At 36.1% G+C, this 22,444-nt stretch overlaps 1 long non-coding RNA gene across 3 annotated transcripts in view; it reads left to right on the top strand.

Annotated features, from left to right (window-relative positions):
• The window catches only part of LOC105485448 (uncharacterized), a 242,888-nt gene that overhangs the window by 149,126 nt on the left and 71,318 nt on the right, over nt 1–22,444 (top strand). The gene's annotated exons all lie outside the window — the stretch shown is intronic.

Below are 22,444 nucleotides of genomic sequence, written 5' to 3'. Positions count from 1 at the left end.
AGTTATGCAGCTACCTGCCCAGCCACTGTGACACAGGAGTGCTTTCTCCTTTGATGATTACATTTCAAAGGGATGGCCTCAAATCATTGAGAAAGACATTCTTGGGTTGGGAGAAGACTTACATGTCAAAGAGGTAGAGAAAGAATTTACAACTGCAAGTTCTCTAAGTGAGTGATCTAAGAAAAGGGAAGTCAAGTGCCTAAATCACAAAGAAACTTGTGATCTTTAATCCCAGCACTTTAGGAGGCTGAGGTGGGAGGATTCCCTGAGCCCAGGAGTTTGAGAACAGCCTGGGTAACTCGATGAGACCCTGTCTCTACAAAAAAAAAAAAAAAAAAAAAAAAAAAAAAAAAAAAGGCCAGGCATGGTGGCACACTCCTGTAGTCCCAGGTACTTGGGAGGCTGATGTGGGAGGATTACTTCAGCTTGGGAAGTTGAGGCTGTAGTGAGCTGTGACAGTGCCACTGTACTCTGCCTGGGTGACAGAGCAAGACCCTGTTTCAAAAAAGAAAGACAGGAAGAAAGAAAGGAAAGAAGGAAGGAAGGGGAGAGAGAGAGAGAGAGAAAGAGAGAGAGAGAGAAAGAAAGAAGAAAGAGAGAGAAAGAAAAGGAAGGAAGGAAGGCAGGAGGAAAGAAAGAGAAGGAAGGAAGAAAGAAGAAAAGAAAGAAAGGAAGAAAGAAAAAGAAAAGAGGGAGGGAGGGAGGAAAGAAGGAAGGAAGGGGAAGAAAGGAAGAAACGAAGGAAGGGGAAGAAAGGAAGGAACAAAGGAAGGAAGGAAAGAAGGTAGGAAGAAAGGAAGGAGAGAAGGAAGGAGAGAAGAAAAAAGGGAAGGAAGGAAGAAAAAAGGGAAGGAAGTAAAGAAAAAAAGAAGGAAAAGAAGGAAGAAGTAAAGACCTGTCAAAATTCTAGTCAATCTGTGGGGAATGTTAAGACCAAGCCTGTCCAAACTGCAGCCTGTGGGCCACAGGCATCCCAGGATGGCTTTGAATGCAGTTCAAAACAAATTCATAAACTTTCTTAAAACATTATGATATTTTTGTGACTTTTTTTTTCTTTAACTCATCAACTATTGTTAGTATTAGTGTATTTTATGTGTGAGCAAGACAATTATTCCCACGTGGCCCAGGGAACACAAAAGATTGGACACCTCTGGTTAATACCATCTTGGTCACCACCATGCATACCAGGTGGGCACGGGTTCAATGTTTCCTGCTGGAATGCAAGCTGCCTCTCATTAAACTTCGATAAAACATCTGTATTAATTTTCTATTATTCTTGTAACACGTTTCCACAAACTTATCTCCATTTCGGAAGGTCAGCTATCTCACTTGTGGGAAAACGAAGGTGTCCACACCTTGAAGGAATCAGAAGGCTTCTGGAGGCTCTAGGGAAAAATCAGTCATTTGTCTTTTCCAGATTCTGGAGTCCACATACCTTCCTTGGCTTCTTGTTCCTTCTTCCATTTTCAAAGCCAGTAATATAGCATCTTCTCTCCTCTCTGATCTCTGATTTCATTGTCACATCTCCTTTGACTTTGACCTTCTTGACTCCCTCTTTGGGGACCATTTTATCCTCTTTTTTGAGCCTATCCAGATAATCCAAGATAATCTCCTCATCTGAAGATCCTTAATTTAATTTATCTCCACAATCGATTTTGCCATGTAAAGTGGCATATTCAAAGGCTTTAAGGACTAGGATGGGGACATCTTTAGGGGGCCATTATTCCACCTACCACTACTTCGTAGGCTGCTAACTTGTTTGCCGCTGTCAGTTCAGGACCCCTGTCTTAAACTCCGTGTCTGTTCCCACCCTATCCACAGGTCCAGGAAAGAGTCCGGGGAAATAGGATTTACATATACATGTGTACACGAGCACAAACCACAAGGTCACTCGCACAGTCACTTTCACCTGAGCAGACGGGTCTCTTACACTGTACCCCCCAGTCCATGTCTGCAGCCTTAGGGAGTATGACATCCCTTAGGCTGGAGATGGCCTGGTCTGCTCTTCTCCTTCTCAGGTACCCCAGTGTTTCTAACAGTTTTACCTACCCAGATGTGTTCCTAGTGATGATGCTGGTTTCACTTGCAAATTCCCACATAATGCTTAGCCCTCTGGTTTGGGTATTTTAATTTTACTGGATAATGATCGTGGTGATTTTAAACATTTCCTGTTGCTTGTTAAACTGCATGCCCGATTCAGCTCCAAATAACAGCTTTTGCATGCAAGTGAAAATTTAGCTCCTAGTATTTAACAACTACTATAATTTTAAAATCTACTTTCAATTAAGAAAACCTTGTATTTCTAAAAAGTGGTTGTGTTCCAAAGAAGTGCTGAAATGTCAACTGAATACAAGTCCACTTTATGTCTGGCAGGAACTGTTCAGTTGTCGTGTGGCTTAGCATTGAAAAGCTCACTCCAAAGTGATACTGACAGGCCTGGTCTAGTGTGGCATTTAATATTTGTCTTTATACATTTCACCATGGTGTCAGAACAATCTCCAGTAATCAAAAGAGGTGAAAAGAGCTAGAATATAATATTTGTTAAATCTAAACATACACAATTGATGTGTTCAAGAAAATGTGCATAAGGAATGTATTATTGATTTTAACAATGAAGAACATTTATGATTCTGGAAACAAGGCAGCTTTTGAGAATATGACAGTAATCTCCTTTATGTTGCCAAAACTCTATGTAGATGGATTAGTTTTACGAAGAAAAGGATAGTCTTTAAAGCAGCACACCTTTCTGAAACTTAATCTAGTAGGAATCTGTCATTGAAGAATCAAGTCCAAGTTTCATGGAAAATTTCCTTTATGTTTTAAAATTTAATTTATGTTGAAATTAGTGCAGGTAGTTGACATAGAAATGAGTCGAATTATTTACATAGAATACTTGGAGATCCTACTTGGTGCGTAAAAGGCTTGAAATCTATCAGCTGATCATTTATTGGACAGTTGCTGACACTAGATGTTTACAGGCATAAGATAAATCAGAATTTCTTTAAAAAGAAAATTTTCCTTAAAAAAATCTGAAAACTGAGGTATCATATAATCCAGCAATTCCACTTCTAGGTATCTACCCAAAAGAAAGGAAATCAGTGTATTGAAGAGATATCTGCACTCCCTTATTTGTTGAATCACTGTTCATAATAGCTAAGATTTGGAAGCAACGTGTCCATCAGCAGATGAATGGATAAAGAAAATGTGGTACTTACACACAATAGAGTACTATTCAGCCATAAAAAGAATGAGATCCTATTATTTGCAACAACATGGATGGAACTGGAGATCATTATGTTAAGTGAAATAAGTAAGGCATAGAAAGACAAACATCACATGTTGTCACTTATTTGTGGGATCTAAAACTCAACAAAAACTCTTGGACATAGAGAGTAAAAGTATGGTTATCAGAGGCTGGGAAAGGTAGTGCATTTGAGGGTGGGGTGGGGCATAAAGGGGAGATTAGGATGATTTATGGGCACACAAAAAAATGGACCGAAACATGAAAGGACCTACCATTTGATAGCGCAACAGAGTGACTATCGTCAATAATAATTGTACATTTTAAAACAACTAGATGAGTATAATCAGACTGTTTGTAATATGAAGGATAAATACTTGAGGGAATGAATGCCCCATTCTCTATGATGTGATTATTACACATTGCATGCCTGTATCAAAACATCTTATGTACCCTATTAAAGATATATACCTACTATGTGCCCACAAAATTAAAAATAAAACAAAACAAAAATAGTATAATCTTTAATCATTTAACATATAAAAGGTAAGGTCGTGTCTATGCTAAAATGAAAGAAAGAGCGAATTTGTGGTAAATTGTATAGGTTTTGTTCCCCTGGCAATGTTTATTCTATAATTGGGTCTTTCTTTTATGTATGTTTAAAGTAAGCATCATTAAAAACATTTAATCAAAACATCATGTTTTTGTTTGTTTATTTGTAAGAAATTGTATTTCAACAGATGTAGGTTAAAAATGTGCTAGTTTGGTTTATTTTCTTTGTTATTTTATCTTCTTTTTTTTTTTCTTTCAGACCATCACTCAGCCTTGGTGAATTGTTTTGATTAGAGAGAGAGGTCTTTAGATGGTTTGCAGTCATGGTTTGTGCAGGCAGGCAGGCAGTATTCTTTTTGTCTTTTTATCTGGCCAAGGACATCTACATATTTTTTCAATAGGTGCACAAAAATTTGTAGGTGGGGGTGGAACACAAGTTTCATTCTCTCCATAGACACAGCACTAAAAATATCAAATTGAACACATTTCTACTTGAGAAGGCTCAAGATTCGTCCTTAGCCTGGGTTGTGCATGTTCTTCTTTTTAATATGCGTTTTTTAAAAACGCCAGCGGAAATTTAAGCTGTGTTTATTAAAGCAGAAATGTATTGATGACATGTGTTGGAGGTTTTATTTCAATCCCCCAAGTTCTGCAATGAACAGATCCGTTTTACACTCAGCCCAGGCAGACTGATTTACCCACTGGCCCTTCTGTCGGATACCTGGTGATTTTATTTTTCATCCATGATATGGTTCGGTTGCCCCCATTAAAAGATACACGTTTAATTGAAACTTTTAAAGAAAATGTGACAAAATCTTATTTAAAGGAGTTTATCACACATTGTAAAGAACTTTTTGAGACAGAAAAGATTTTAAGAGGAAAAAAAGCCTTAATTTTTTAACTGTTTGTAGTGATGCTCAGTGACATTGCTTTGATATAGAAGAGCGTGCTAAGGGCTGTTAGCTGACTTCCTGAGATTAACCCATTTTAATGCACTTGTCCAATAATTAACTCAATACTAGATGAAAGCAGTCTTCCAAATCCCAACATAAAGTTTTAATACCAAGCCAGGTATGAGGCATTCAAACTCATTGCAGCAAACAGATTTCTAAGTGTGACTTTCTCTTTCATGCAGAGAAGGGACTGATTAGTTTCCCAAACCATGAAAATTGTTTTCTTGTGTTTTCTTTCTTTCTTTCTCCTCTCTCTCTCTCTCTCTCTCTTTCTTTCTTTCTGGTGGTAGGGGAGGGGGTTTCTGAAACTGATTACTTGCTTGTCTCCAGTACTCACAGATCTGCCTGCCACATATGGTAGCAAAGGAAGGGGCTCAACTTATCTTAGCTGTTGCCCACAATTTATGAAGAGATAATCCAGTTCATAGGAAATGAGGTACTTCAAGTATTTGAGGAAGGGCAAGTATTTATTTGTCAGCATGGATTCAGCTTCAAATATGTCTCCTACTGATCCCTGGACTACTCCTCTACGCCATGTTGATCCATGCAGTAATAATTGTAAAGAGTTTCCAGGATTTCTTTTACTATCAGAAAAAAAACACCCTGGAATCACTTCGCCTGTAGTTTATAGTGAAAACAGCCGTCTGAGCATTTTGAGCTTATAGCTGTGGATAAGGTGTGTAATTTGTTTGGTGGTGAGTTCTGTGACATGAAAAGTAAATTACAATTGGAAAGGGTAGTGGCAAGAGGGATACCATTATTAAAGGAAAAGAAGAAAAGAAAAAAAAATATTGTTTCAGCAGCAAGGATTTTTAAGGTTTAATTCCCCTCCCTACCCCCTCGAGTTTGCTGGCTTGAGCCCACTCATCAGCTTCATTGCCACCCATAAAAGCACATGGATTATAAGCTGATGAACAAGGTGAACATGGGTTATGCCTTGTCCTCTGCCAATGCTATGAGAATATCGTTGTTCACTAGAAGAAATGCTGGCAGATAAAAATAAATAGAAGACAATAATTTTTATTCAAATTGGATAGCAAATGCATGTAAAATATTCCTAAAATTGTGCATAACCTTTGACTCAGATATGCTTTTAAGAATATAGAAATAATCATGTGTCTGAGCTGAGAGTTTGCTGCCTAATCATGGCAGATTAAAATAGGTAAAATTAGAAACAACTTGAATGATCCATTGTGGTCTGAATGAACATATGGAGGTATACTCTAGTGAAAATGTAAGTAGGTGGACTTATACCTTCACAGCAATGATACACTCTTACATGCATTGAAAATGTGTTGATACTACTCTAGATACTGAGCATAAAGAATTAAGGAAGAAAAACAAGGTCTATGATCTTATTGAATTTGTTACGTGTGGAAGAGTTGATAGTGACAGGAAAGTACATTTAATATATATTTTTAAGGGAAACATTAGTTGGCTAAACCTGGGTTTCCCAGGAAGCAAATCTAATGGTAGATGGCTTATGTACTATTGCTTTATTAGCAAGTACTATCCCAGGAAAGAGAAGTGACAGAGCAGGGTAGTAAGGCAGGGAAGAAAGGGAGAGCCAACAGGAGGACAAGGCATTATTGATATTGATAGTGATGTTGGTCACTGCTGAGTTAAACTCATTACTGGTTAAGTGAGGCTGGGCCCTCCTCAAGTAGCCATGTAAACCATCTCTCTAGACTCTGTAGAGTAAGGGTTGAAAGTAGAAAGGGGGAAGAATGTGTCCACTGGCTTCTGTATCTATTGGTCAGTATTTTTTTTTTCTCTGGGGTGTTAATTGTTACACACTTCCAGGTTATTCATGCCCAAGGCATTTCAGGTATGCATGTTTGAAGTAGGTCAGAGCCCACCCAGGAGATGCCTGGGTGTTTGATGCAGGAAGGACACTGATTGAGTAGATTACAGACTATATGATTATTATGATTCTATTTTTGATGTAGAAATACTTAAAATGTTAACAATGATTATATTTGGGTTTTTGGAATATGGTTTGTATTTGTGTTCTTTTTTGTCTCTCTTTGCATTTTTGTTTTCTTGCAGTGAACATGGATTGCTTTTGTAGTAAGAAAAAAACTAAAAAGTTTTATTTTTAAAATGGAAATTTGTCATTCTTTATATTTCATAAATTATTATTTTCTCCAGTGTTAATTATTTACTTAAAATTTGTCATTCTTCATATTTCACAAATTATGGTTTTTCAATGTTAATTATTTACTTAAGTTTAGCCTAATTTATCCAAGTATTTTTTTTTTTTAGACAGGGTCTCGCTGTCACCTAGGCTGTAGCACGGTAGTGTGATGGCGGCTCACTGCAACCTCCACCTCCTGGGTTCAAGCAATTCTCCTGCCTTAGCCTCCTGAGTAGCTGCACCACCACACCTGGCTAATTTTTGTACATTTAGTAGAGATGTGGTTTCATCATGTTGGCTAGACTTGGTCTCGAACTCCTGGCCTCATGTGACCCACTCACTTCAGCCTCCCAAAGTGCTGGGACTGCAGGCTTGAGCCACCGCGCACGACCTCAAATATCTTACTTAATAATGTAGACAGAGATAATCAACCCCAGCAAATGATCAAACTGCCAAATTAATTACTAGCTCTCTGTAATCAGTATGTATAAATAATGTTAATAATGTCATCATCATAGGCTATGTCCCTGAATGCTAGGAGCATATGATATAGCATATTAGAGGGTAAAGAAACATTTTCTATGGATATATCTGAAGTATGAAGGAGAGATGGAGAATATGGGTTCTGGGATGCAATTTTAGACAGGGTGGTCAAAGAATGTTTCATCGAGAGGTTGACATGGGAGAAAGAAGTGAGGGAAGTGAGAGGGTGCTGTAGAGATAACTTAGGAGAAGAATATTTGGAGAGAGAGAGCAACAGGTGCAGATCCCTGATGTGGAAATGTGCCTGGCATGTTCGAGGAGCAATAAGGAAACTGGAGCGGTGAAGCTGAGTGAGAGAATAGTGGAATCACAATGCTTTACATAGTAGGTGCTCAATAAACATTAGTTGAATTGCAGTCAGTATAGTTTTGAAATTGAGAAGCTTGTAGCTTATATGTTATATTTTTTTCACAGGTTTAAGTTTTATTACAATGTCTGGCAGAGAGTAGATTTGTGGAATTAATAAATTTCTCTCATCTTTGCATGCTCCAAATTGTTAATTTATATCTTAGAACTATCTTACAATTTTACAGTCTCCTATCTTATTACTTGCTGTACTTTATTTGATTTCACCGACCAACAATAAGCTTGGAGAGGGCAAGGCTGTGTGGTATCTTGTTCAATAGTGTAGTCCCAGCCTGGCAATACAACTTTTGAGAGAATAACTTGCCACCTTTCTAATGGGAATTGCCAGAACAGGTAAGTTCAAGGTATAAATCAGATAATAAGCAAGAAATTAAGTTCACTTCTTAAAAGTTGACCCCATCACTGGTCTTGTAAGCAGAAGTGTTCTGAAGTAAGTTGGGGGTAGGAAGGGAAAACCATGTCAAGATTGTCTAGATGACAGCATGATGGAAGGAAGCATCCCCAAATAAGTTATGCAGATACACTGAGCTGGCAACAGTGGCCAATTTACAGGAAAGTAGATGATGCTTTTTCTTCACTTGGGTGTATTTCACTCAAATATGTAGAATAAAAATAAACACATTTTTAAAGGAACACGGCGTGGCAGCCTGATTTTCTTCCATATTCATACTCTGTGCCTTGAGGCTTTCGAATGAATTGTTCCTTTTAATCTGAATATTTTCATCACTTTCTCTCCTTGTGCCAGCTAACCTATTCCGTTTTCAGGTTTCAGACAAATGCCATTTCTACTGAGAAGCCTTGCCTGTCTCCAAGGCTAGTTCAGGTCTGCCTTTTTATATGATCTCTTAGCACCCTGATTTCTCCAAGAGAACATTTAACTCTCTTGTAATTAAATATCAATTAGGAAATTACCTGTTCTGCTTCTGCCTCCCCTGTAGAAACCTAGTGTCTGCAGGACAGAGGCTATGTCTGTCTTGATCATTTCCCTGTCTTCAAGGCTTCAGAGGTGTTTGAAATATATAATGCATTAAAGTTTATAGAGATTAAAATTTTTGTTTAGATAAGCATAATTGTAACAAACATCACAGAAAAGATTCAGTACCAGCTACATTTCTACAGTCTTAATTTAAAGATATAAAGTGAACAAGTAATTCAGAAATAAAATGTTCATAAGTGGGAAGAAAACAACTTTAATCTCTAGCCGCTGGAAGTACTTTCAGTTACCCTAAAAATATCACCTAGTATCTTATTAATACTCTGTCATGCAGATATGATCAAGTTAACTTACCTTGCAGAAATAATGAAAATCTGTCATATATCAGCTTCTGCTTCAAGTTATGCTCTGATGTCAACTATGTGTCTCTTTTTAAAGATTGTAATTCTTTATTTTTTATATTGGTTCAGCACAAAGTTATAACCAACTACTGAATCCTGCTACAATTACCAAACACTGCATAATTTCTGTTTAATTATAGAGAACTAATGTGCAACCTGTCTGTATTAATGATAAAGCGATTAACCTAAAATACCAAATTGGTGTGAGTTTCTTATTTTCTCATTACCACAGCCTGTTCTCAGTTTTGAGCAATTGTACATTGTAGTTTATACATGTTAGCCCCAGATGAAGTTTATTTTTACGTCAATCACAATAGCCTTAACACTCATCACCTTCAATTTTCTCACCTTTCCCCTTTACCAGATGTGTATGTGCATGTATGTGAAAGGTGATATCTGCAATAGGAGTTCATTATAAATCAGATGAAGTTATGGACAATTAGGAATGCTAAGAGACATAATATTATATTATAATAGCCCTCTGAATTTACTTTGCTTCCTTTTTTAATATCAATAGATCTTGTAAAAGACACTTCCATTGTGTCTGACACTTCTGATGCTATGGTGTCAATGGAAGTATGTGTGAAAACCATTACCTTGTCAATTCTGTGATGTCAATGACAACTTGATGTCAATGAAAATGTATAAGCTTCTTCCATTATCATTGTAACAGCTTCTCTAGTCTTTTCAATGTATCAAGAGACACTAGTCTGTAAGAAAGACTAAATACCTGAAATTGCTGCCTTCCTTTCTTGAAATTAAAGCTAGGGTACTGTATTACTTTCTTCTTACAGCCTAGCATTAGCAAAAATATATAGGAACACCAATAACACCAATAAATAAAATAATAAGCAGTTATTTTGTGGCTAAGAATGTAAATAGCTCACAGTTTTGAATTTTTAGAATTCAAATGACTGGTGCACATAACTGGGAAAATTTTTATTTATAAATGGAAGTAATGAAAAGAACTTTAGCTGCAGACAGTATACTGTGGTGAGCATAGGCTATAAAACACAGAAGCAGGAAGGTCACTGGAAGCAATTACTTTACCTAATATTATGCCCATCAAAAACAGCAGTGCTCCTGTTGTGACACTGAACTGTTTCATAGAGTGATTTCCTAGGAAGAGAGTGATAATCGTGATGTATCACTAATCTTAGGTAAATAACATTTAGGTCCTTATGTAATAAAATAAGTATGGATTGCATTATGCAATTCACACAGTTCACATTTCTTTCCCGTATGTAGAGTGTGGTTTCACAAGGCTCACTTGCTTTGTTTATGACTCTTTAAGCATACATTTTGGCCCAATTTACTTTGGCAAATATTGAGTATTTTAAAAAGTACTGAAACGTATACTTTTGCCAGGCAAAATACTCTCTCTCCTGCCATGTGTGTCTGTCTGTCTGATTTTTTTTGTCTCTCAAATATAGTGGATCATTTGCTTTAGGTTCTTATCATTGGAGATGATAGAATTGGTGCATATGCTTATAAAATATTAGGAAGTTGATTATTTATTTTCAGCAGTTTACTTATTAGTTCTTTGACACATAGAATTATTACAATGAGAAGAAATTTGAAAGAATTTAGAAATACATATAATGTGTATGTGTGTGTGTGTGTGTGTGTGCATACTTTCAGCTTCAAAGACCTAACATTGTAAAGGTGTATAAAATAAGTTCATAGGTAGATTACACATATTCCAATACACATGCTTTCATTTTTTTAAAAGTTATGCATCCTGAAGTATTGAGAGACTACCGAAGAGAATTATGTTATTTGAACTATCTTAAAGCGAATTTTCTAGGTGGAGAATGTGTGGAATGCCATTCCTGAATTGCATAGATGAAATCAATTGATAAATAAAAAATGTTATTGATATATGTGTATATGTATTTGTATGTATATGTATATAATCACATAACCATGTTTTGACTTGATTCATAGCCCATAAAACACACATCTCACTTTTAATTTGAGACTTAAATATGTTATGTTAATATTATGTAAACCTAAACTTACCATTTTCCCCTAATCCTTTGATGATCATTATTTCTGGCATTTCAGTGTTTGCACAAAGGACAGAAAGTAATTAATACTTTCAGACTTCAGATGAATTCATGTGCTACTTGTGAGCAATTCTGATGAAAATTTGAAGAGAGAAAGTTGAACTCATTGAATAAGAGAAGAGTTTTTAAAATTATCTGTGGATTTCAATTAGCTATGCAGATATCGTGACTCCCTATTCGTGGAACAATCACATTTTAAAGCATATTCTGTGTGTGCGTGTGTGTGTTTGTGTGTGTGTGTAAGCATATTGAAGATTATGAACACTTTTAAAGATGCTATTTTCTATTGTTTAATAAAAGAGGATACCATTACAAACAAAAATCACCAAGCTTAATAGTCCCTTCCAAAGTGTAATCCCTGTCAGTTAATTCTGATGGATATATAATGCACTTTTTTTTAAATTAATTTATTTTTTATTATTATACTTTAAGTTCTAGGGTACATGTGCAAAACGTGCAGGTTTCTTAAATATGTATACTTGTGCCATGTTGGTGTGCAGCACCCATCAACTCGTCAGCACCCATCAACTCGTCATTTACATCAGGTATAACTCCCAATGCAATACCTCCCCTCTACCCCCTCCCCATAATAGGCCCCAGTGTGTGATGTTCCCCTTCCCGAGTCCAAGTGTTCTCATGGTTCAATTCCCACCTATGAGTGAGAACATGCAGTGTTTGGTTTTCTGTTCTTGTGATAGTTTGCAGAGAATGATGGTTTCCAGCTGCATCCATGTCCCTACAAAGGACACAAACTCATCCCTTTTTATGGCTACATAGTATTCCATGGTGTATATATGGCACATTTTCTTAATCCAGTCTGTCACTGATGGACATTTGGGTTGACTCCAAGTCTTTGCTATTGTGAATAGTGCCACAATGAACATACGTGTGCATGTGTCTTTATAGCAGCATGATTTATAATCCTTTGGGTGTATACCCAGTAATGGGATGGCTGGGTCATATGGTATTTCTAGTTCTAGATCCTTGAGGAATTGCCATACTGTTTTCCACAATGGTTGAACTAGTTTAAAATCCCACCAACAATGTAAACGTGTTCCTATTTCTCCACAACCTCTCCAGCAGTTGTTGTTTCCTGACTTTTTAATGATTGCCATTCTAACTGGCGTGAGACGATATCTCATTGTGGTTTTGATTTGCATTTCTCTGATGGCCAGTGATGATGAGCATTTTTTTAATGTGTCTATTGGCTGCATTCATGTCTTCTTTTGAGAAATGCCTGTTCATATCCTTTGCCCACTTTTTGATGGGGTTGTTTTTTTCTTGTAAATTTGTTTGAGTTCTTTGTTGGTTCTGGATATTAGCCCTTTGTCAGATGAGTAGATTGCAAAAATTTTCTCCCATTCTGTAGGTTGCCTGTTCACTCTGATGGTAGTTTCTTCTGCTGTGCAGAAGCTCTTTAGTTTAATGAGATCCCATTTGTCAATCTTGGCTTTTGTTGCCGTTGCTTTTGGTGTTTTAGACATGAAGTCCTTGCACATGCCTATGTCCTGAATGGTATTACCTGGGTTTTCTTCTAGGGTTTTCATGGTATTAGGTCTAACATTTAAGTCTCTAATCCATCTTGAATTAATTTTCATATAAGGAGTAAGGAAAGGATCCAGTTTTAGCTTTCTACTTATGGCTAGCCAATTTTCCCAGCACCATTTATTAAATAGGGAATCCTTTCCCCATTTCTTGTTTTTCTCAGTTTTGTCAAAGATCAGATGACTGTAGATGTATGGTATTATTTCTGAGGACTCTGTTCTGTTCTATTGGTCTATATCTCTGTTTTGGTACCAGTACCATGCTGGTTTGGTTAATGTAGCCTTGTAGTATAGTTTGAAGTCAGGTAGCATGATGCCTCCAGCTTTGTTCTTTTGACTTAGGCCATGCGGGCTCTTTTTTGGTTCCATATGAACTTTAAAGCAGTTTTTTCCAATTCTGTGAAGAAAGTCATTGGTAGCTTGATGGGGATGGCATTGAATCTGTAAATTACCTTGGGCAGTGTGGCCATTTTGATGATATTGATTCTTCCTATCCATGAGCATGGTATGTTCTTCCATTTGTTTGTGTCCTCTTTTATTTCACTGAGCAGTGGTTTGTAGTTCTCCTTGAAGAGTCCTTTACATCCCTTGTAAGTTGGATTCCTAGGTATTTTATTCTCTTTGAAGCAATTGTGAATGGAAGTTCATTCCTTATTTGACTCTCTGTTTGTCTGTTACTGGTGTATAAGAATGCTTGTGATTTTTGCACATTGATTTTGAATCTTGAGACTTTGCTGAAGTTGCTTATCAGCAAAAGGAGATTTTGGGCTGAGATGATGGGGTTTTCTAAATATACAATCATGTCATCTGCAAACAGGGACAATTTGACTTCTTCTTTTCCTAACTGAAAACCCTTGATTTCTTTCTCTTGCCTGATTGCCCTGGCCAGAGCTTCCAACACTATGTTGAATAAGAGTGGTGAGAGAGGGCATACCTGTCTTGTGCCACTTTTCAAGGGAAATGCTTCCAGTTTTTGCCCATTCAGTATGATATTAGCTGTGGGTTTGTCATAAATAGCTCTTATTATTTTGAGATACATTCCATCAATACCGAATTTATTGAGAGTTTTTAGCATGAAGGGCTGTTGAATTTTGTCAAAGGCCTTTTCTGCATCTATTGAGATAATCTTGTGGTTTTTGTCTTTGGTTCTGTTTATATGCTGGATTACGTTTATTGATTTGCGTATGTTGAACCAACCTTGCATCCCAGGATGAAGCCCACTTGATCATGGTGGATAAGCTTTTTGATGTGCTGCTGGATTCGATTTGCCTGTATTTTATCAAGGATTTTTGCATCAATGTTCATCAGGGATATTGGTCTAAAATTCTTTTTTTTTGTTGTGTGTCTGCCAGGCTTTGGTATCAAGATGATGTTGGCCTCATAAAATGAGTTAGGGAGGATTCCTTCTTTTTCTATTGATTGGAATCGTTTCAGAAGGAATGGTACCAGCTCCTCCTTGTACCTCTGGTACAGCTGTGAATCCATCTGGTCCTGGACTTTTTTTGATTGGTAGAAAATCTAGAAGAAATGGATAATTTCCTGGACACTTACACTCTCCCAAGACTAAACCAGGAAGAAGTTGAATCCCTGAATAGACCAATAGCAGGCTCTGAAATTGAGACAATAATTAATATAATGTACTTCTTTATTTTCACCCATACACAAGGTTAGGAAGTAAGAAGAGAGGGGCTAAGCAACAGTGAGGATGAACATATGTGTGCATCTGTCTCTCTCTCTCATCTCTCTTTCTATGTCTATCTGTCTATCTATCTTTCTATCATCTGTCTATCTATCTATCTAGCTATCTAGCTAGCTAGCTAGCTAGCTATCATCTATCTATCCATAATCAGATTCACCTGGGAGCTTGTTAGAAATGCAGAATCTTGTGTATAGATGGCACACATGCGAGAGAGCGCATGTGCTATAGATATCTCTACATATCAAGAGATGGAAGGAGAAGCTTTTAAAAAACAAGAGAGGAGAGAGGAGAACAAGAAGCTGTTGTTACCTGGAGGAAATAAAATTAAATATTAGGCTGGAAGCTCTGCTTTCAACCATGAGATTTGGTATCACTCTGACCGGAGAAGACTCCCTTAGAAAACATGCTGTCTTCATCACAGTGCTCTGTTTTCCCATTTGTGAAAGTGAAAATAAAAAGCTCCACTATGGAAGATGTTCTCTAAACTTATTTAACAATCTTCCAATGTGGAATCAGGTACATCCTTACACAGCTGAATCTCATATTGGCAGCATATCTTCACACCTCAAATCTAAGACCTTGTAGGAAATTCAGACAGTGTGTTCATTAGGAAGACAAAATAGTGACGTTGAAAAGAAACCAGACTTGCTCACCTCAAAATGTGAATCAAACCATGTAGGGGTGGGGGTCAAAAATATCCCCAAAGCCTGGCTTGCTTTTCCTTAGGAGGGGAGGCTGTCATTCATTTCCTACCATGAATAGTTTGGTAAAGCTGGGAAACTTTTCTTGCATTAACTCATTGTCTGCTTTCCTAATCTTTCTATTTTGTTGTTGTCAAAAGGCAGAGATGCTGAAAGGCAATACATTCTAAACTAAATGCTGGCTTCCTCAGCTAAGTCAAGTCCTATCCCCCAGGTCAAGGACTGTCTGAACCAATGGCACACCATTCTGTATAGTCAAATTTAAATGGCGAGTCAGTTCACATAATCCAAATTCATGTCAATGGCATAGGAACTATTTAAAAGTACCTTGCTGTCATCTGTTTCTTAAAACTGATTAGCAGCAAATTACTAGAGACCATTCTATCAATGCATCAATATATCTTGATGCATTAGTGATTTTGGAGGGAGTTGTTTTTCTTCATATTTAGCTGCTTATCAGGTACTTTTTGATCCATACATATTTATTTTCAAGCACCATTTAGGAAATATTAACTAGAGTTGCTGCATCCACAGAAATTTAAAGCCACTTATTTTGTTTCCAATTAACAAATGTATTTCAAAGGCGGTGAAAGCTGATTAAAAAAACCTGCCAGCCGCTTTATAATACAAAATAATTTATCTCAAATGAAATTCAAAATTTAAAAATAGACTGTTTGCCAAGCATGTAATAGTTAATACAGCCTTGGTTTTCTTTCTAAAAAGCATTCGTTTAATCTTTGATGTATTTTACACACTGAATTCCAACTTAAAAATAATTTATATAATGCTGAGTAATTCCATTGAGCTGAGTGTATCAAATTACTATTTCCCAACATTTATCAGGAACTTGTGTATCACAGGGGCTATTTTATGTAATTTTATGTAGGCTTCATAAACACTCTATGATGTAGATATCATTATATTATTATATCCATTTTATGGATGAGAAGACTGACATGAAATTAAATAAATTGTCCTAAAATTGCCTGGCTACTAAGAGCTGTGATTGGAATGCACACCCAGTTCAGTGTAATTACACAGCCAGTGTATGTTCAACAATTCCATTCTAAGAATTAGAAAACCATGGAATCAAAGAAATACTCCTTGGATAGTATTTCTGTATTCCATATAAGCCTGGTTCATTCTGGGCTGAAGTTAAACAACAACAAAAAAAAACTATTAATATAAGCAGTAGAATAAAAATGTGGGAATCCAAGAGAAGTGGGAAAGAAAGGTAGAGAAGAGTCAGATAGTGTCTTAGTGGGGTTATGTTTAAGGGGATAGATGATATTTTGAGTCCTTGTTTGAATAGCAAGTGTGGTCCAGGAGTCAGTAGCATCAGATTCAACTGGGAACTTGTTAGAAATGCAGAATTTCATCCCCGCATCAGACCTACCCAGTTAGAATCTGCATTTTCACCAGATCACCAGGTGATTAATGGACACATTAAATTTTGAGAAGCACTAGTCTAGGTGACTGATTTACTAAATAGAAGCTGAGTTGGTATTTTTACTTACTTTGGAGAGCTTGAATTGACCTGCAGTGCTGTCTATAAACCTGGGGCTCAGTACTCTAATGAAGAAGGAGACTGCTAGGAGGGGTTGCCATGGGATTTAGAGTGGCTAAGGCACCAGCAATCTTTCTAGCCAGACTCAGGGGAAATCACATCAAAATAGTAGAGACTTGGCAAGCTGCCAACATTATCACAATAGCTTCTTTATCTTTCTTTTTCTCTTTCTGTCTAGACCTGTGTCTCATGCCCATATATGCTTTCACTTCAGCTCCAGTCTGGGCATGAAGGGAACACAGTTGGATGATGTCAAAAGAGCAAATGCACAAAAATAGAATAAACTGGCAAGGGAAATTTTAAAAATAAGCAAACTTGGTGAAGCGGTGAACAAGGGTCTCAGAAAGGAAGAGAGAGAGAGATGGAAGGATAGAGAGAGAGGGATAGAGAGAGAATATGCATGGGTCAAAATTTAAGAGAATTACCAAGACCCCTGAGAACTGATATCTGTTTAGAATCTAAATTTAATACCTAGTTTTGTCGCTCAAGCCATGAGGTTACTTTTCATCTGAGCAGATAATTTTTATACCATCAAGAGAAAGAAAAGACTCGGCTCGAGTAAATCTTTACTAGTAAAAGATTTCTAATATATTAATAACTTTTATTGAATTAAAAGGGTGTGACATTAAATTATAACCTTAACTGTCATAATAATATGGCATAATAGCATAATTATGATTAAATTATTATCACTATTACATCTGTCACGGATGAATCTCCTAGATAGATGAAAAAATCTAGTATGTTCATTATTTTACCTTCCCAGCAAGTGTCCTACAGTGGTGTCACAAATTCACATAATGTCATTGAGAGCTGGATTTTCTGTTAGAAATTCAGTTACACTGAAGTATGTGAAAACCCACAGATGGCAGAGTAGAAATCCTACTGAATATACATTTGATGAGATTACGTGTCTCATTTATTCCAGCCACAAATGAAATATTTTGCACTTATGAACTGTGCCACAGTCAAACTTGTTTTGGTGGCAGTATGTGAATAATGATGAACTGGGTTGAAAACTTTAAAGCTTAGCGAAGCCTTGCCCTTTTTACTCTGTGAACACAGATACTCTACTGTCCCTTGAAGCACACTGCTCTTGATGAAATACTGTCTCTTTTCCTTTTTCCTTTTAAGTTTAAAGAATACATGTTATAATCAAATATATGCCAAGGTCATCATTAATGATTTAAAGAAAGGAAAGAAAAGAAGGTTTACACTTATGTAGCATATACACAGAGGAAAAATTAATTCTACATGTGTTATATTTCATTTAATCCTTAAAATAATTTTAAACTATGTATTATTGTGATGTTTTGGAGATGAGGAATTCCAGCTGAGAACAATTAAATGATTTGCTCAGTGTCACACAGCACAATACCACTTATTAGTGACAAATCAAGGTAATACTTCACCTAGAATTTAGATGTTCAGTATATTTTTAAAACTTTCATTTGTTTACAAAACATTTATTGACTACCAATTCTGTTCTAAGTATTGTACTACATACTAGTGTACAATGATGAGCAAAGAGAGACAATATTTGTCATTTCTTGAAGCTTATTGTCTAACAAAAGGAGGGAAAGATGTGGGTTCAGGAAATCAATTAGATACTCACTTAGGAATGGAAAATGGAAAACCAAGTAATTCTCTAAAGGATAGCTCAAGCCAGAGGATGCTCATGTAGACCTGGAGTCATCAATATCTCCCCTCAAAATAAGCCTCTACCTTTATGAAATAGAAGGTGAGTACGTGTGTGTGAAAAGGGTGTGGGAACCGGGTGGCAGGATGTTTTTAAACCACGAGAGCAGCATAGTATGTCAGTACAACAGGGAGCTTGACATTTTTGAATTAAAACGTGATCAGGCTGGGTGTGGGCTCACGCCTGTAATCCTAGCACTTTGGGAGGCCGAGGCAGGTAGATCACTTGAGATGAGGAATTTGAGACCAGCCTGGCCAACATGGTGAAACCCCCGTCTCTACTAAAAATACAAAAAAATTAGCCTGGCGTGGTGGTGCGCACGTTTAGTTTCAGCTACTCAGGAGGCTGAAGATTGAGAGTCGCTAGAACCAGGGAGGTGGAGGTTGCAGTGAGCCAAGATCACACCACTGCATTCCAGCCTGGGCCACAGAGCGAGACTGCCTAAACAAACAAACAAGCAACCAAAAAAAAAACATGGTCAGTGTGGCTGAAGCATAAAAGGTAAGAGGAAGAGTAGAGTGAGGAGAAGCAGGAAGGAGGAAGAAACTTTTGTATGCATGGCCTTCCAAGCCTGTGAAAGGTCAGAGGCAGTGGGAATCCCCTGAAGAGCTCCATATGGAGTTAGGAGTTGGATTAAAATGATAAGATTTGCATTTTGAAAACTCACTGGAGCTGACATGTGTAGAATGAATAGAAAGGTATGTAGTGGTGGAAATCAAGAAAAATGAGATTTGAGACAAAGTTGGATTATGACTTTCAGATTTTCAAAACTCATTTTATTTTTAAAATTTTAATTAAACAAATTTTTAACTACAATTAAAGTTTTAATTTTTAATTTTTTAACGTTAGCATTACCACCATATTCATAAATAACATTTATATCCCACGATTTCTTGAATTATTAATTTCTGGTATTGACTTGCTGCTATGGTTTCTGAACATTTTGTATCTTCTATTTTATTTTTCACTATTTTCCCATTTTAATAATATTATAATTTTGGTGTCCAGTGATTTCATCGTTACTTGAATAAGATGAAGTAAACATTCTCTGATGATTCACATAATGAATTATGATTATAGTTTTTATTTTGTGCAATTTTTTGCTTTCTATGATAAGGAACTATTTTTGTTTTTCATTTCCTTAGATTTCTATAGACCTACTTTTATAATTTGACAAATGTTTCCATGCATATCTTTAGTTTTTTTCCAAATTCTCAAATACATCAAATGATCCAGTAGTTCAATTTCCCCTCCCTCCATCAAGGACCTTCCCAGTGTTAGACCTCCATTTCCTCATCCCGCTTGTACTGCTTGCGCTCTAGGACAGCTGCTTAGATGTTGAGGTGGGGTCTTTCTATTACTCCATGGAATTGCTTTCTCTTCTCTCCTCTGGAAAGTCCCATGCCATTCTGACTTCTCCATATCATATGCACTACTTTTTCCCCCTCTTTGGAAGCTTTTAGTATCTCATCTGATTGCTGCTATTTTGAAACTCTATGATTATGAAACTATCTGTTTTAAAAGTGTTATATATAGTTTTGAATAAACTGCAGATGTTTTCAATGTATAGGTTCAAATTTCCCTAATATCATTTTTTAATAACTCTCCCTTCTGTTCCTTCTGACCTCTACGTTTAGACTGCTATTAGGTGAATGTTCCTCAGGAGCTCAACATTAAACCTCCATTTACTTATCTAACTGAGTCTCTCATTGTCTTATCTTTTCACTTCTATTTTCTATATGTCTTAATTTTTGTTCTTTTGTGAGAGTTCCTGATTTTTAAAATCTTATCTTTGATATTAATTTGATTACTGAGTTGTTGATTTCAAGAATCTTTTTCATTTTCTCTGATTTCCTTTGATTTATACATCCTTCTATTTTATTGGATACAATATCTTGTTATGTCTTTATATCTCAGAGAAAATAAGTTAGAGAGTTTTAATTAAAGTAGTGTCTCTTTTCTCTGTGTCCCATCCCCCACTTCACTTTTGATTATGTTTGATTCTATATCTCATACAAAAAGCTTTCCTAAATTACCTTCTAATCTGCTGACATTCATTCCTATTTGCAGAGTGAGTTACTGGTTTCATGTCTGTAATGGCAGCCTAGGTGATTTGAATTAACCCTTATATTAAGAACAGCTATAAAAAGGGACATTTCAAACTAATAGAAGTTTAAATTGCAAGGATTTAGAATAATTCCTAATTTATATTAACATAATCACACTACCTAATATATTAAAAATTACAATAATTAGAAGAAAAATAGACTAGTCAAAAATCATAGGAAAAAGAATTTATCACCTCTATAAGTAACAATAGAAAAGGCAGAGAAAAAATCAGGAATATTGATTTTGGAAGAATATAGATTTTTACCAGTATACAGAAGAGGATTTCAATAGCATGATTACAATTGGTTATATACATAATTTAAATAGCATCATTAAATTATATATGTGTATGTGTGTGTATATATATGTGTGTATATGTATATATGTGAGATATATATATATATTTATCCTGACAGCTACAAAACACATTCTTTTCAAGTACACAAGTGATATTTACAGAAATTAACAACATACTGAGCCATTAACATAGTCTCAACAAAATTGAAATTATATAGACTATATAAGCTTATAATAATGAAATTAAGCTAGAAATTAATATAAGAGAATGACTAGAAAAATCCCCATTATTAAGAAAATAAAAAAATAAAAATAGCTTTAACTGAATGATAATAAATTCAATACCAAATGGAAAATGTATCTGAAGTCCTGATTAAATAAATGTGCACAGCCTTAAATTTATAAGATAAAAAAGAAGAAAGACTAAAACAAATGATATAAGCATCAAATTTAAGATGTCGGCAAAAGAACAACAAATTTAACGTAAAGAAAACAAGAAGAAAGGAAGAGAAGATTACATAAATAGAAACAAATATACAATAGAGTATCAATAAACCCCAAAGTTAGTTTTTGTTTTGTTTTACAGTTAAACAAAATTAATAAATCCCTCCAAGACTAATGAAGAAAAAATTGAAAGGAGATGAAAAAAAGCTAATGTCAGGAATGACAAAGGGACATCACTCCCTAATTAAAAGGTATTTTAAACAACTTGATAAAAATAAAATAAAACATTAGGTAACGTGGACAGACGCCTTCTTCTGGCCCAAGGGCCATGATTTACTCTTTCACCTTAAACAACTGGGAAACCAGACAAAATCAATGACATGACCGTTTGCAGACATTAGAAAACAGATCATGCCAGATCATGATTCCCGAGAAAAGGAAAAACAAATTGAGCCCCATAACAAATTGAGCCCCTGCAAGCAGTTACCAGGTTGAAATGCAAGGAGAGGGAATTCAAATGGCCACTGAATTGATATGGCAGAGATCGAATTTGAGGAGGTCAAAGTGGCTAGAATTTGTGTGGCTGAGTACAGCGAGTAGGAGTCTGCACAGAGAGCGATATCCAGAGAGATGCAGAGGCATTCTCTCAAGTCTTTGGCTGAGTACTGATTGGCACCTATGTGAGAGGAGACAATATGAATAGGGGAAAGATCTAACAGAAAGGAGGAGAGAGAATCCTTTCTAGAGTTCATACTGGATTGGGAATTGTTCATGTTCCCACTGCCCTGAGTGCAAAGAACAAATGAGATGCCAGAAAGGAATCTGGTATTATTTAAACAAATATAATCAAAAACTAAAAGGTAAAACTGGCAGTATTTGGGATCCGATTAAAAATTACCAGGCATGCCAAGAAGATGGGAAAAAAATGAGTCATAACCAAGAGAAGAAACAACCAATAGAACACACCCAGAAATTACTGATAGTGGGATTAGCAGAAAAGAACAGTAATACAGATATAAATATGTCCATGTGTTCAAGACGTATAAGAAAATATGAACACATTGTGGTGAGAAAGAGAAGATTTAAGAAGACTGAAATTAAGCATCTAGAGTTGAAAAAGTATAACACAGATTAAAAATATGCTGGGTGAAATAAAAGCATATCAGACATTAAAGAAGAAAATGTGTG

The sequence above is a fragment of the Macaca nemestrina genome, chromosome 1 (genome assembly GCF_043159975.1).
Source record: "Macaca nemestrina isolate mMacNem1 chromosome 1, mMacNem.hap1, whole genome shotgun sequence".
NCBI classification, from domain to species: Eukaryota; Metazoa; Chordata; class Mammalia; order Primates; family Cercopithecidae; genus Macaca; species Macaca nemestrina.
The sequence above is the reverse complement of the archived record's forward strand: the minus strand, read 5'-3'. Positions and strand labels throughout refer to the sequence as shown.